General features: G+C 48.5%; 1 long non-coding RNA gene across 1 annotated transcript in view; it reads left to right on the forward strand.

Moving 5' to 3' along the window:
• The window catches only part of LOC122451512, a 149338-nt gene extending 137983 nt beyond the window's left edge, over positions 1-11355 (forward strand). The window contains exons 4-6 of the long non-coding RNA XR_006272422.1: positions 1579-1689; positions 8958-9529; positions 9606-11355. This is a non-coding gene — a long non-coding RNA (uncharacterized LOC122451512). The remainder of the gene's footprint in view (positions 1-1578; positions 1690-8957; positions 9530-9605) is intronic.
• The last annotated feature ends 366 nt before the right edge of the window (positions 11356-11721 follow it).

An 11721-nucleotide genomic window follows, 5' to 3' on the forward strand; every position in this document is an offset into this window, starting at 1 on the left:
AGGGGACGGCAGGAAGTGAGTGGGGGAGTGGCATTTGGAGGGCTGTTCCCTGCAGTAGGTGAAGGGGGCAGCAAGAGAGCCTGACTCAAGCTCTTCTGGGTAATACAGCTGCAATTCCCCTTTGGCGTTAAGATACTTTTAGTTTTTTGGATCATTTTCTTGGTTGCTGCAAAAACCTATGCTCCATTTCCATCCACAGGGCAGAAGAAGTCAACCTAATCTGCTGGGTTTGTTTTGTTGTTGTTTTTGTTTGTTTCTTTTTAGTATGTTTTCTAAGGCTGCATCATTCAGAGGAACAAAGGATTTATACAGAACACTCTTTAATCCTTCCTAAATGCATTCGTGGCTGATGAACAGACAACAGGAAGCAAACAACAGAGAAGTGAAAGGTTTTATCTCTCCCTCTTAGAATCTGCAAAGAAATATGGATTGACTTAAAAGCACAGAAGATTAGGATTGGATAGGCATCACTAATTACCCATGGAAAAAATCAGCATTATAACACTGCCGATAAAATTGCAAAAATCGTATCATTTTATTTGTAGGCTAGAAAAAAATATGTATTTGATGGAAAGAAAAAACTAGAAGTATAAACAAACACCACTGTTATTTGGGGGAAGAGATGTGATTACGTGCTTTTTGCTTTTTTTTTAATTGCTTATCTGTTAATTATTTTTCCCAGTGACCACGTATTGTTTGTGAATTAAATTGTTATGGAATTACTTTTAGTTTTCTCACTGACTAGAGAGATCAGTTTCCTCTCTCTGGAATAGATCCTCTTTTTCCCTCTCCACCATGTTTACAACTTAAGAATTTTAAGGCAGCACTGCATAAAGCATTGAACGTGAACTCTGGGGTGAGCCAGGTCAGAGTTCAGTCTTACAGGATGGTGGCTAAGTCACAGATCTTTTCTGTGTCTTGGTTTTGCTCATCACGAGAATGGAACTGATAATACTCTCCCCGGTTAATTGATGTGAAACATACATGGGAAAATGCCATCATGGTACTTGGTCCTTCCTATCTGTTCACTCCTTTGCCAACCCTTGATAGCCTAGCATCTTCCTGATACCTTGGAAACTATCATTCAGCATTATGATCCAGATGACCTCTGACAACTGGGCTACATCTCTAATTACTGCAGAAACTTGGCAGACACCTGCAAATAACATTTGGGGTGTGTATATGTTCATGGATGGGCTTCCCTGGTGGTTCAATGCAGGATACACAGGTTCGATCCTTGGGTCAGAAAGATCGACCCTGGAGAAGGACATGGCAACCCATTCTAGTATTCTTGCCTGGAAAATCCCATGGACAGAGGAGCCTGGCGGGCTGCATAGTCCACGGGGTCACAAAAGAGTCAGACATGACTTAGCAACTAAACAACAACAACATGTTCATGCACACATGCAAGCACATATGTAAAAACCGGTGCGCATGGCTTGACATTAAACAAAACCTCCCTCTCCATGGATGAGCTAAGACTGCTCGCTGCTGGAGCTAGTATCTGTCACCGATCACAGGCAGCACCGATTGCGGCAAACATCTGGGTGACAGCACTATTTATATATCCTTCTGCAGTTCCAGGCCCTGGTAGCGGTGGTTTCGGTCTTCAAGCCTTGCACTCCATATGTTGGAAATGTTCTCTTCCCGCAAATCACGAAAGCGGATGTAGACCCAGGCCGTGTGAGTGTGAGTAGCCCCGTTGGGGAGGGGCTCGGCACCGGGTGAGTCAGGGTCTTGCAGAGTGTTTACACGCAGGACGCACGTGGGCAGAAGCAGTGTGTACACATGCAAAGCAGGACCCTCTACGCTGTCATCTCTGTTTCACCTCTCTTTCTTCGGTCCCCTTTTTAACCCTGCTTCGTCCTCAAGAATTGCCTACCCTAGGTTCTTTCCTCAGCTGCTTTTTATGGCAGTGGTTTTCAAACTTTAGTTTGCAAATGATCACCTGAGAATCTTGCTAAAAATGCAGATTCCTAGGCTCCTCCACCCTAGTTTCTGGTTCAGTGGCTGGTAGGGGGAAGAGGGAGGTAATGCCCGGAAACGGGCGTTTTCACCAAACACCCCAGAGAGGTCCTTTTGACTAGTAAAGCTCTACCAGCAGAGCGCCTGGGACATCTCAGTATTCTGGGGCCCCACAAGCACGTTAGAAAACTTATATGTTGATACAATGACTAGTCTCAAAATATGAAAATGAAAACTGCAAAATGGAAATAACATTATGTGTTTATATGTAGCTTTATAGCAGCTTATCAAGTTCCACTCAGCTTTTGCAGTTACATAGGAGTTTTTTTTTCAGGGGGATCTGGGTAGGTTTAATATATTTGGCATCCTGTATGCTAGGCCCTCAAAAGCCATGAAAAAGCTCCAGTCCCATTGACCTCGCCCTCCGAAGTGTAACCCTAGGTGATTTCTTATTCCTAGCATTTTCTTTCTTGAAGGACCCTTAGAAATGTTTGTGTTCACTGGTCAGGTTTTATCACCAGGGAGACTGAAGCCTAGAGGAAGAATGACTCAGCCATGGTCACGTAGCAAGTTTCTTGAATTATCCAAACCAGAGCCAGCCTTCACAACTCACGTGCGTGTGCACAAGTGTGCATGAACTTGTGACATCTCCCAGGGGTCTCTTCCTCCTGTCTCTCTCACTGTGGCCTCTCTTCCCTTCATTCTTGTCCTCAGACCAGTCTGATGCCCAGTCCCAAGCCCTGAGGGAGGAGAGGAAGGGAGTGAGGGTCTCAAGGCTGTAGCTGCTAACAACAGACATTGCACATGGCAAGCCAGTCTTCAGCATAATCCCCACAGAGGAAGAAGGGCTTTATCACTCCCTGAAGCTGAGGCATGAGGAAGAGCTGCAGACTTCCCTGAACCTGCATAAGTGACTCTGTGCTGGGTATCCTATGCAATGGGGGCAGCTGTATAAACCTGACCCAGCCCTCAGGGGACTTCCGTTTATTCCTTCATCCATTCATTCCCCAGATACCCTGCTGAGCACGCTGCTCGGTGCCTGGCAGTCTGAACAAGGCGGATGTGGAGCTTCCATCCTAGTTGGAGAGACAGGCAGTTAGCCAGGTGGTGGATCCATATACACGCCAAACATTTCAGCAAGACATTTTCCTTTAGAAAACTAATAAAAGAAGCTAATGAGAAGGGGGTGACAGGTCAGATCTCTGCCTCACAGCTCCTGTCGCCCTGGATGGATCAGTAGGGGGCTGCCAGGAGCCTCAATTGGCAGAAAATTCTGCGATCCCACCTGGGGTCACGGCGACAGTGTGCTGTGACGGGTGGTGACGGCAGCCGTGCTGGCAGATGGGAAGGGAAGGTCGGGTCCCTTGTGTCTCAGTCCCTGCTGTGACTTCTGCGGGAGTTACTCTAAATAACTGGGTTCTTTCCCTTGTCCTCCCTGAGGGCTACCCCAGACCCGTCTTCCCAGAAACTTTTCTCATCAGCTACATGGTGATACATGGTCCTCACCCGCTCCTTCCCAGCACTGATTCCTCTGCCTGGCTTTCAAGGTCTGCAAAAATTCTGGCCCCAACACACCCTCCCAGGACTCCCTGACCTTTTCTTTCTGTTCCAGCCTCCATGGGCTCCTCACAGGCCCCTAATATGCAGCGCCCCTCCCCCATCCAGCCCCTCCCCCACTCCCTGCCCTGTGACCCTCCTTCCCATCTGGGTTCCCAGAGGACTTCCCCTTGCAGCCCACAGGGACCTGCCTTCTTGCACCCAGGCCATACAGTACCCACACATCATCCATCTTCCTCTGTCTCGTCTTGTTATCTCTCACGCCCTTCCTCCATGGTTATCTGACATTCCTCATGTCAGAGCTTTGACTCCCTACCTACGTTCAACACTCAAAGAATGGCCTTGGTGTTGCAGCTCCTCATCCAGTGTCTTGGCAATAACAAGCACCTGAGAAATAAGTGCTTGAAGAATTGGTTGGATTGGTGGTGCAGGGGTCGGGAGTAGAAGGGGGGAAGCCAGAGCAAGACCAGCTAAGGACCTCTCCCTCTGTCCTCGCTCTCACCTCTCCCAGACCAGACTCTCCTGCTGTGGCTGGCACAGTCCATGTGTTTCTGTCCACTCCCTGAAATGCTAAGCTTTTAACTGAAAGGTCATTTTCAAAGCAGTCCAGCTCAAGCCATCGCTGTTATAGACTCTGGGACCAGAGAAGCACAGGATGTCTGGGCAGGGTGGGAACAGGCATCAAATCAGCTCTCAGAGGCAGGGGGATTCTTCCCAGGGGAACTGATGATGAAGCTGGGCCAGGAAGGAAGTGTGGGAATTAGCCTGATCCGAGGGCAGAGGAGCGCTCCATGGACTTCCCAGTCTGCAGAGAAGCCTGCGTGCTGGCTGGGGAGATGGAGTCAGGGGTGAGCAGGAGCCACCACGGAGGCTAAAAAAATTCTAAAGAATGCCCAGAACCCCAGAGCCAGAATCCACAGCACTCCAGCTCCTACGGTCATTCCTGCAAGTTCCCTCCATCCCTCCAGTGTGTGCAGACATTTTATGATGGAGGCACATTCTCAGTGATGTAGGACTTTTATTTTTTAAGGTTTTTAAAAATGTGGACCGTTTTTAAAATCTTTATTGAATTTGCCACAGTATTGCTTACTTTTTAATTTTTAATTTTTTTGGGTTTTTTTAGCCAGGATGCATGTGGGATCTTAACTCCCCGACCAGGGATCAAACGCACACCCCCTCCACTGCCTTGGAGGGTGAAGTGTCAGCCATTGGACCACCGTGGAAATCCCAGATGTAGGACTCTTTAAAGTGCAGTTTTTCATGCAAACGTTTCCATTTGTATCCCTCTGTTTTTCCTTCTTTCCTGGGGGACCTCAGGCTGCCGCTCCTCCGCCCCAACTTTCACACCATACCCTCAGCCCACCCGAGTGAGGGTAGTCCCTTTATGTGGAGACAGATCTCCTAAGGCAGACAGATCTCATAAAAGGAAATACAGAGCATCAGTGAAGCTGGGAGGGAAAGTAAGGCTCACCAGAACAGTGTGACCGTGGTGACCCACCACCTGTAAGTCACCAGTCAGTCAGTTAGTTCAGTTGCCCAGTCGTGTCCGACTCTTTGCGACCCCATGGACTGCAGAATACCAGGCCTCCCTATCCATCACCAACTCCTGGAGCTTACTCAAACCCATGTCCATTGAGTCGGTGATGCCATCCAACCATCTCATCCTCTGTCATCCCCTTCTCCTCCCGCCTTCAATCTTTCCCAGCATCAGGGTCTTTTCAAATGGGTCAGTTCTTCACATCAGGTGGCCAAAGTATTAGAGTTTCAGCTTCAGCATCAGTCCTTCCAATGAACATTCAGGACTGATTTCCTTTAGGATTGGCTGGTTGGATCTCCTTACAGTCCAAGGGACTCTCAAGAGTCTTCTCCAACACCACAGTTCAAAAGTAAGTCACCAAGAGTTAGACTAACAGGATTTGAAATTTATTCTAAGAATTTTGGGGGAGCCTGGCATGCGCTTCCGTGGCTTACAGCAGCTTATATTGTTCTTTGGGGAAAACCAGTTGCCAGGAGTTATCAAAGCATCACTTCAACCTTGTCTCCCAATTTGGGGAATGTATTTCAAAGACATGTTCCAGAAGGAGAGAAGGCGGTGATGTGCAGGACGGGATTTTTTACAGCCAGACGCACTTAGGGGCAAAACTGGAAACAAAATGGTGCTGGGGGGGGGCACATGATATTTCTGGGCCACCAGATCTTTCCCAGAGGTCTGAGGGATCACCATGGAGAAGAGGGGACCACCTTAAGGACAGCAACGGCAGTCTGAGATGTGACAGTCACAGCATCGTGTCTTTCCTGGGATTGGGGAAGTTACGGAAGAGAGGAGCTCTTCACTAGGAGATTCTCAGACTCCCACTCCCCGTAGTGTGTTTGCCACAGGCCCCATGTGGTGCCTCCTGTTCTGTTCTGATAGGTATCTGTTTCTCATTTTGAGAAACAGGATTCTGTTAGAGATCTCCCTCTGTTTTCCTTTTTACTCAGAGCCGTCTTCTTTTTTTAGCTCCATCCTGCTGGCCTGCGCGTGCTGAGCTCGTGTGAGGGGCAGTGTCCACCTCCCCTGACTGCAGGCCGTGTCTTGTTTACTCCTTCATCCCCGCTGACATACTTCAGGGAGAGGCCCTGCCAAGTTCTGTCCCCGCGTGGCCTGTGGGAGAATCTCTCTGATACGGATCCAGGGCTGGGAGGGGTGGGGGTGAGTCACTGTGCCACTCAAGCTTCATTTCATAAGTACCGCCAGATTGTTTTCCAGAATGACTACCTGTTTGTGCTCCCACTGCCGGTGCACAGAGGTTTCTGTTTCCCCACGTCCCCCCCGCCCCCAGTCCCACTCCCGCCTGCCCCCAGCACCTGGTGTGGTCAGGTGTGTCAAAAAGGAGGCATTTGATAGCTCGGGCTCATCAGGGCACCGGATTCGCTTCTCTGAGCCGCCCTTTTCTGCTGCAGTCAGCACCTGGTCATGACAGCATCCAGAGCAGGAACCAGGCAGGCAGGAAGAGGGGGATCTTCTTGGAGCAACTATCTGTTTTCTGTTAGGGGAAAAAAATTCCCCAGAAATCCCCAGTCTACTTCCCCTTGTGTCTTATTGGCCAGCTGGGGCCACTTTGTCCTCCGAAGCCAGCCTTCTGGATGGGCCACAGAGGATGGCCCCTTCTGTGGGTGTTGCTGCCTGCCCGGGACCCGAACAGAACAGAGCGTGTCCGCCCGAGGATGGAGAGAGCAGCGGACAGTCACCCGCTGCCCATAGAGGCTGCCACGCCTGGGCTCTAATTGTAGCAGTGTTTTGAGATCACTCTGCCTCTTCCGTATGAGAGATCTTCCCGCCCCATCCCCCCAAATCTGTGTGATGAACCGTTTGTGGAGAACCTCAGAAGCACATGTCTGTTGCCTTGAGGTTAGAACTGTTGGTTCTGGAATCTGATGGTTCTTCCCACCAGGTGAACCTCAGACCTGTTCCCCCCGGCCCCCGCCCCAGGCTGCCCCTACGTAGATCTCCATGTGAGCTCCCCACGGGAGAGGTCAGTGCAGAGATTCAAGGGCACAGTGCCCCTGTTCCTGCCTGTGCTGAGACTTCCAGGCAGAATGCCAGCTGGGGACAGGTGGGAATAGCACCATAGCAGGCAGCAGCGCCCCACCCCCTGCCGCCATCAACCACGTGCCTGCTATAGTAATCCTGTGTTTTTGCCTAACCAAAGAAATTAACTTCTAATCATTAACTTCTGTAACCTACTCAGCCCTTACTCTGTGCCAGGCAGCCCAGTAAGCATGTTATTTTTTATAATCTCATAACATCTGACAGCCTCGTGACAGCATTTGTGTGTGATGGTTGAAGCACAGGCTCCCGTCAGACCGCCCATGGAATCCCAGGACTGACGTTTAATAGCTGTGTGAACTTGGGGAGATTACTTAACGTTTCTGGGCCTCAGCTTTCTCCTGTGTACGCCAAGAACCATAATGGTATGTTACGAGTGTTCAGTGAGTAGAATAACGCTGGCTCAGAGTACACATATAGTTCACACTTGATAAATACTAGTTGTTGTTGTTGCCATTTTTAAAAAATGAAGAAACCAGAGGCTCAAGAGATCCACTTACCAAACGTCGACAGCTGCAAGTAACAGGGACGCAACCCAAGAGTTCGTGATGCGAGAGCCAGCCTCTCATCCAATCAGCTAGACATCATCAGTAGTAGCCACGTGCCTCAAGGGAACAACACCATCCTTGCTGTCCTTATCAGTAGAATAAATGCTCAGTTGAAGACTCAGTAATACTTTTTATGAAGAAATAGTTTCCAGCCACCAACCATAAAGACATAGTGTCACGTGTTCAGCACCAGGAGATGTGTGGATCTTTTCTGAAGGTGGCTGGGACCCTGGGACATGAAAGAAAGCGTGTGCCCGGGGACGGCAAAGGTACAGCATTTAATTCCCGATCTTGCCACTGACCTCACTGGGGCCTCAGTCCTCATCTTTAGCTTCAGGTTTCAATTGTTCCTCCCAGTAAGGACTTAGGAAGCACCTTATAAGTTGAGCACGGCCAGTACTGCTTATTCTGCAACTAGGATTTTCCATGTTACCTTACATTTTGTTTCTTATCTCAGTTCACACTTACACATTCACACAAAGTATAAGCACTGCATCCCCTGATTCCATTTGAGTCCCTGGAAATCTCTGGAAACCAGGACTTATGCATCTTCTGGGAGAGATCTTACCTTGCCTCACTGAGCTAAGTGGGCTAGAGTCAGGACCCTCTGGCATTTTTAGAGAGGAGGGTGTCTCTAGTATCTGTGAGCCTGGGGACAAATAAACAAGGTAGTGCTCTGCCACATGGGACGTTCCCTGATTGAATTTCTCCAGATTTCTGAGCATTTTCAGACATACGGTATGCTGGGACCAAGTGCTCAGCCTAAATGAAGGATCACAGGCTAAGTGATATGACTTTAAGCAAAAAAAAAAAAAAATGGCTTAGTGGCCTGAATTTTCCTGGGAGGACTTTTAAACTTAACCCTGTATAACAAGTGACTCAGTTATCTCTTTTTTTTTTAAATTGAATGTCCCTCCTCCCTTTCCTTTTTTTCCTTCTCTCTTCCCTTCCCTCCCTCTCTCCATCCCTTTCTTGGAATACATTCACACCAGTGAAAATCCAGATGGTCTAGAAAGACATGCGGTGAAAGTAAAGTGTCCACTGCAGGTTCCACTTCTCCAGATAACAAGTCTTCCTCCTGGGAGGCAGTCACTCCCAGAAGATTCTCGCCTGTCATTCTGGAGATGGTCTGTGCACATACAGGCACGATCTGAGCGTGTATAGGGCTTCCTTCCTGACTGGATGTGGCTGTGTCTTATAACAGAGGCCCCATGATCTGTGGTTCATTCCGCCCTCTCAAGGCCTCCACTCCCATTTGCTTATTACCAACTGTTTTCATCTTCCTTTCCATGCTCAAGGTCTATTTCCAGGTGTGTGTGATGACACGGGGACATTTGTGATGACACGGCTCTGGACCCCGGAGTGGCCCAGACAGGCTGATGGAGAATGCCTTGGTTTCAGGAGGGCCTGGGATCTGCCCCGATTTCCCCCCTGCAGACAGGAAGCAGGAAGACTGGACGGCAATCCAGGACAGGATCTGGAAACGGTTCCCACTGCAGGTGATCCTCTGGGGAATCCACTCCTCCCCATGAAAGGGCACTTTGTCTTGACTCAGGTCACTGAGTGCAGAATCACACACCTGAGAGGAGGCTGAGGGCATTGTTTCTCGAATGTGAGCCATGCATAAACTTCCAGGATTCCTTGTTAAATGCAGGTGCTATGCACTTAAGCCAAGTGGAGCTGATATTCTGCACCAGTGATGAACTCCCAGGTAATAGTGATGCTGCTGGACCACGGCTGACCCATTCTAAGTAGCAAGGAAACACCGGATGCTCCTTCCCACCTTTCTCCACACTGCACACTCCCCGTCTATGGAGCGCTAGGTCACCTACTCACGGATTCCGGCTCCATCACCCATCAGCAGTTAAATGTACGTTGACAGCAGTCTGTCTTCCTCACCATCCAGTGAGGTGCACGAGCATAATCCTTTTTTTTTTTTTTTTCAGTTTTTAGATGAGAAAACTGCTCCTCAGAGATGTTAAACAACTTGGCAGAGGTCACACAGCTAGTAAGTGACAAAGACACTTGAGGGTGAAGGTCGTTCCCAGTCACTGCAGTCCCTCATGAGCCCATAGATATGAATGTGGTCCTCCTAGAATGGGACAGTCTGTACTTAATGAACAGGTTTGGATGGTGACTGTCAGTTTCTTTTCTCTCCCCTTCTTTATCTCCGAGATTTTGATTCTGGCTTCTTCTTTCCAGGAGACTAGGAGACACTTCACATGGTGGGTGGTCCCCACAGCAACACTGACCCAGAGAGAAGTGAATCCTTTTGCCTGGTGACTAGAAGACATATGAAACTGGAAAAAGGAACCTAGAATATTACATTTAACTCACATAGGAGAACACACCTTCCCTTTCATCCTCTCTTCCAAAGCACCTAATAGCCTTTAGTGGTCATACGGTCATTGCTGTGCATGCGTGCTTAGTCGCTCAGTCGTGTCTGACTCTTTGTGACCCCATGGACTGTAGCCCACCAAGCTCAGTCCATGGGATTCTCCAGGCAAGAATACTGGAGTAGGTTGCCATTTCCTTCTCCAGGGGATCTTCCCGACCCAGGGATTGAACCCCTGTCTCCTGCATTGGCAGATGTATTCTTTATCATCTGAACCACTTGGGAAGCCCATGGTCACTGCTGAACTATCCTCATTTAATGTGGTTTTGACAGAATAGTTGGTCTGGTTTTCTTTCCAATTAAACTTCCTTGTTGAACTGCCTTGGTTTTGAAAGGATTCCATAAGGATGGCTAATTATATAGCAGTTGCTACAGGAGATGTTTGCATTCAATTTCAGCTCTTAGGTGATTCAGATCAAATGCTTTCTCCTTTCCTCCCTGGAGCTATGTGCAACCATCTTCCTCTCACACAGCAGGCTTCTCATGAGTTATTTTTGGAGGTTCAAATCAAAACAGCAATTCTGGCGAATGGGAGAGCGAAGCGATGCTTTAGTCGAGCAGAGTAGACCATATGTACTGATAAAGACAGCCAAAGACTCAGTGCCTTTAAAAGGCTTCTGAGCCATCTTCCTCCGTGAAGGTTAAATTTGGCGGTAACTGCAAACTGTCCTTGGTGCTGTCATATTCCTTTGTGAATTCAGTTGAGGGACTTCCCCAGTGACCCAATGATTAAGACTCTGCCTTCCAGTGCAGAGGATGAAGGTTCCATCCCTGGTTAGGCACTCAGATCCTGCATCCCATGGGGTGTGGCCAAGAAGTGAAAAAGACAGCTGAGATTCCTTTACCGTTATCAAAACTTTGTCCATTTGCAATGTGTTGTCCTGATTGTTTAGCTCTAAGATGGCGGGTCTTGGCAAAATTTACTTGAGGACTTTGCTTCAGCTGCTGGATCTGCCTTGAAACATGGAAATCACTTTATTTCCCCACTCTGCTCTGTTTCCTTCTTTCACCAGAGTACAAAGAGCATCCCTGAATATGTACACCAAGCAGGCAGACCTCCCCCTTCACCTGCTACAGTGTAAGCGCCTCGTGGGCAGGGGCTGTGTTTTTCATTTTGTTCTGTTCCTGGCACAGGGTTACCGTTCAGAGAATTGAGTGAACAGATGACGTGCTGATTCGCTTCAGTCATGTCCGACTCTTTTTGACCCTGTGGACTGTAGACTGCCAGGCTCCTCTGTCCATGGCATTCTCCAGGCAAGAATACTGGAGTGGGTTGCCATGCCCTCCTCCAGGGGATCTTCCCAACCCAGGAATGGAACCCAGGTCTCCTGCAGCTTCTACATTGGCAGGCAGATTCTTTACTGCTGAGCCACTGGGGAAGCCCGAACAGATGGTAGATGAATGAATACTATTCTATTTCCATTTCTCTCTCTCTCTTTTTTTTTTCAAATCAATCACTTATTACATAAATAGTAACTGAATGTTTTTTAGCTTGGGACAAAAAGGCTGTCCAGATAAGGCTAATGTTTTTTCTTGATCACAGCCCTAATTCTTGTTTCTGCCTCCTCTCTGCTTAGGTTATCAGTTTGGAACACATCCTTGCAGAGCTTTCCAGTGCATTTACACACGCATACACACACACAGGCACACACACACACACACACACG

Source organism: Cervus canadensis, chromosome 12 (genome assembly GCF_019320065.1).
Source record: "Cervus canadensis isolate Bull #8, Minnesota chromosome 12, ASM1932006v1, whole genome shotgun sequence".
Taxonomy (NCBI): domain Eukaryota; kingdom Metazoa; phylum Chordata; class Mammalia; order Artiodactyla; family Cervidae; genus Cervus; species Cervus canadensis.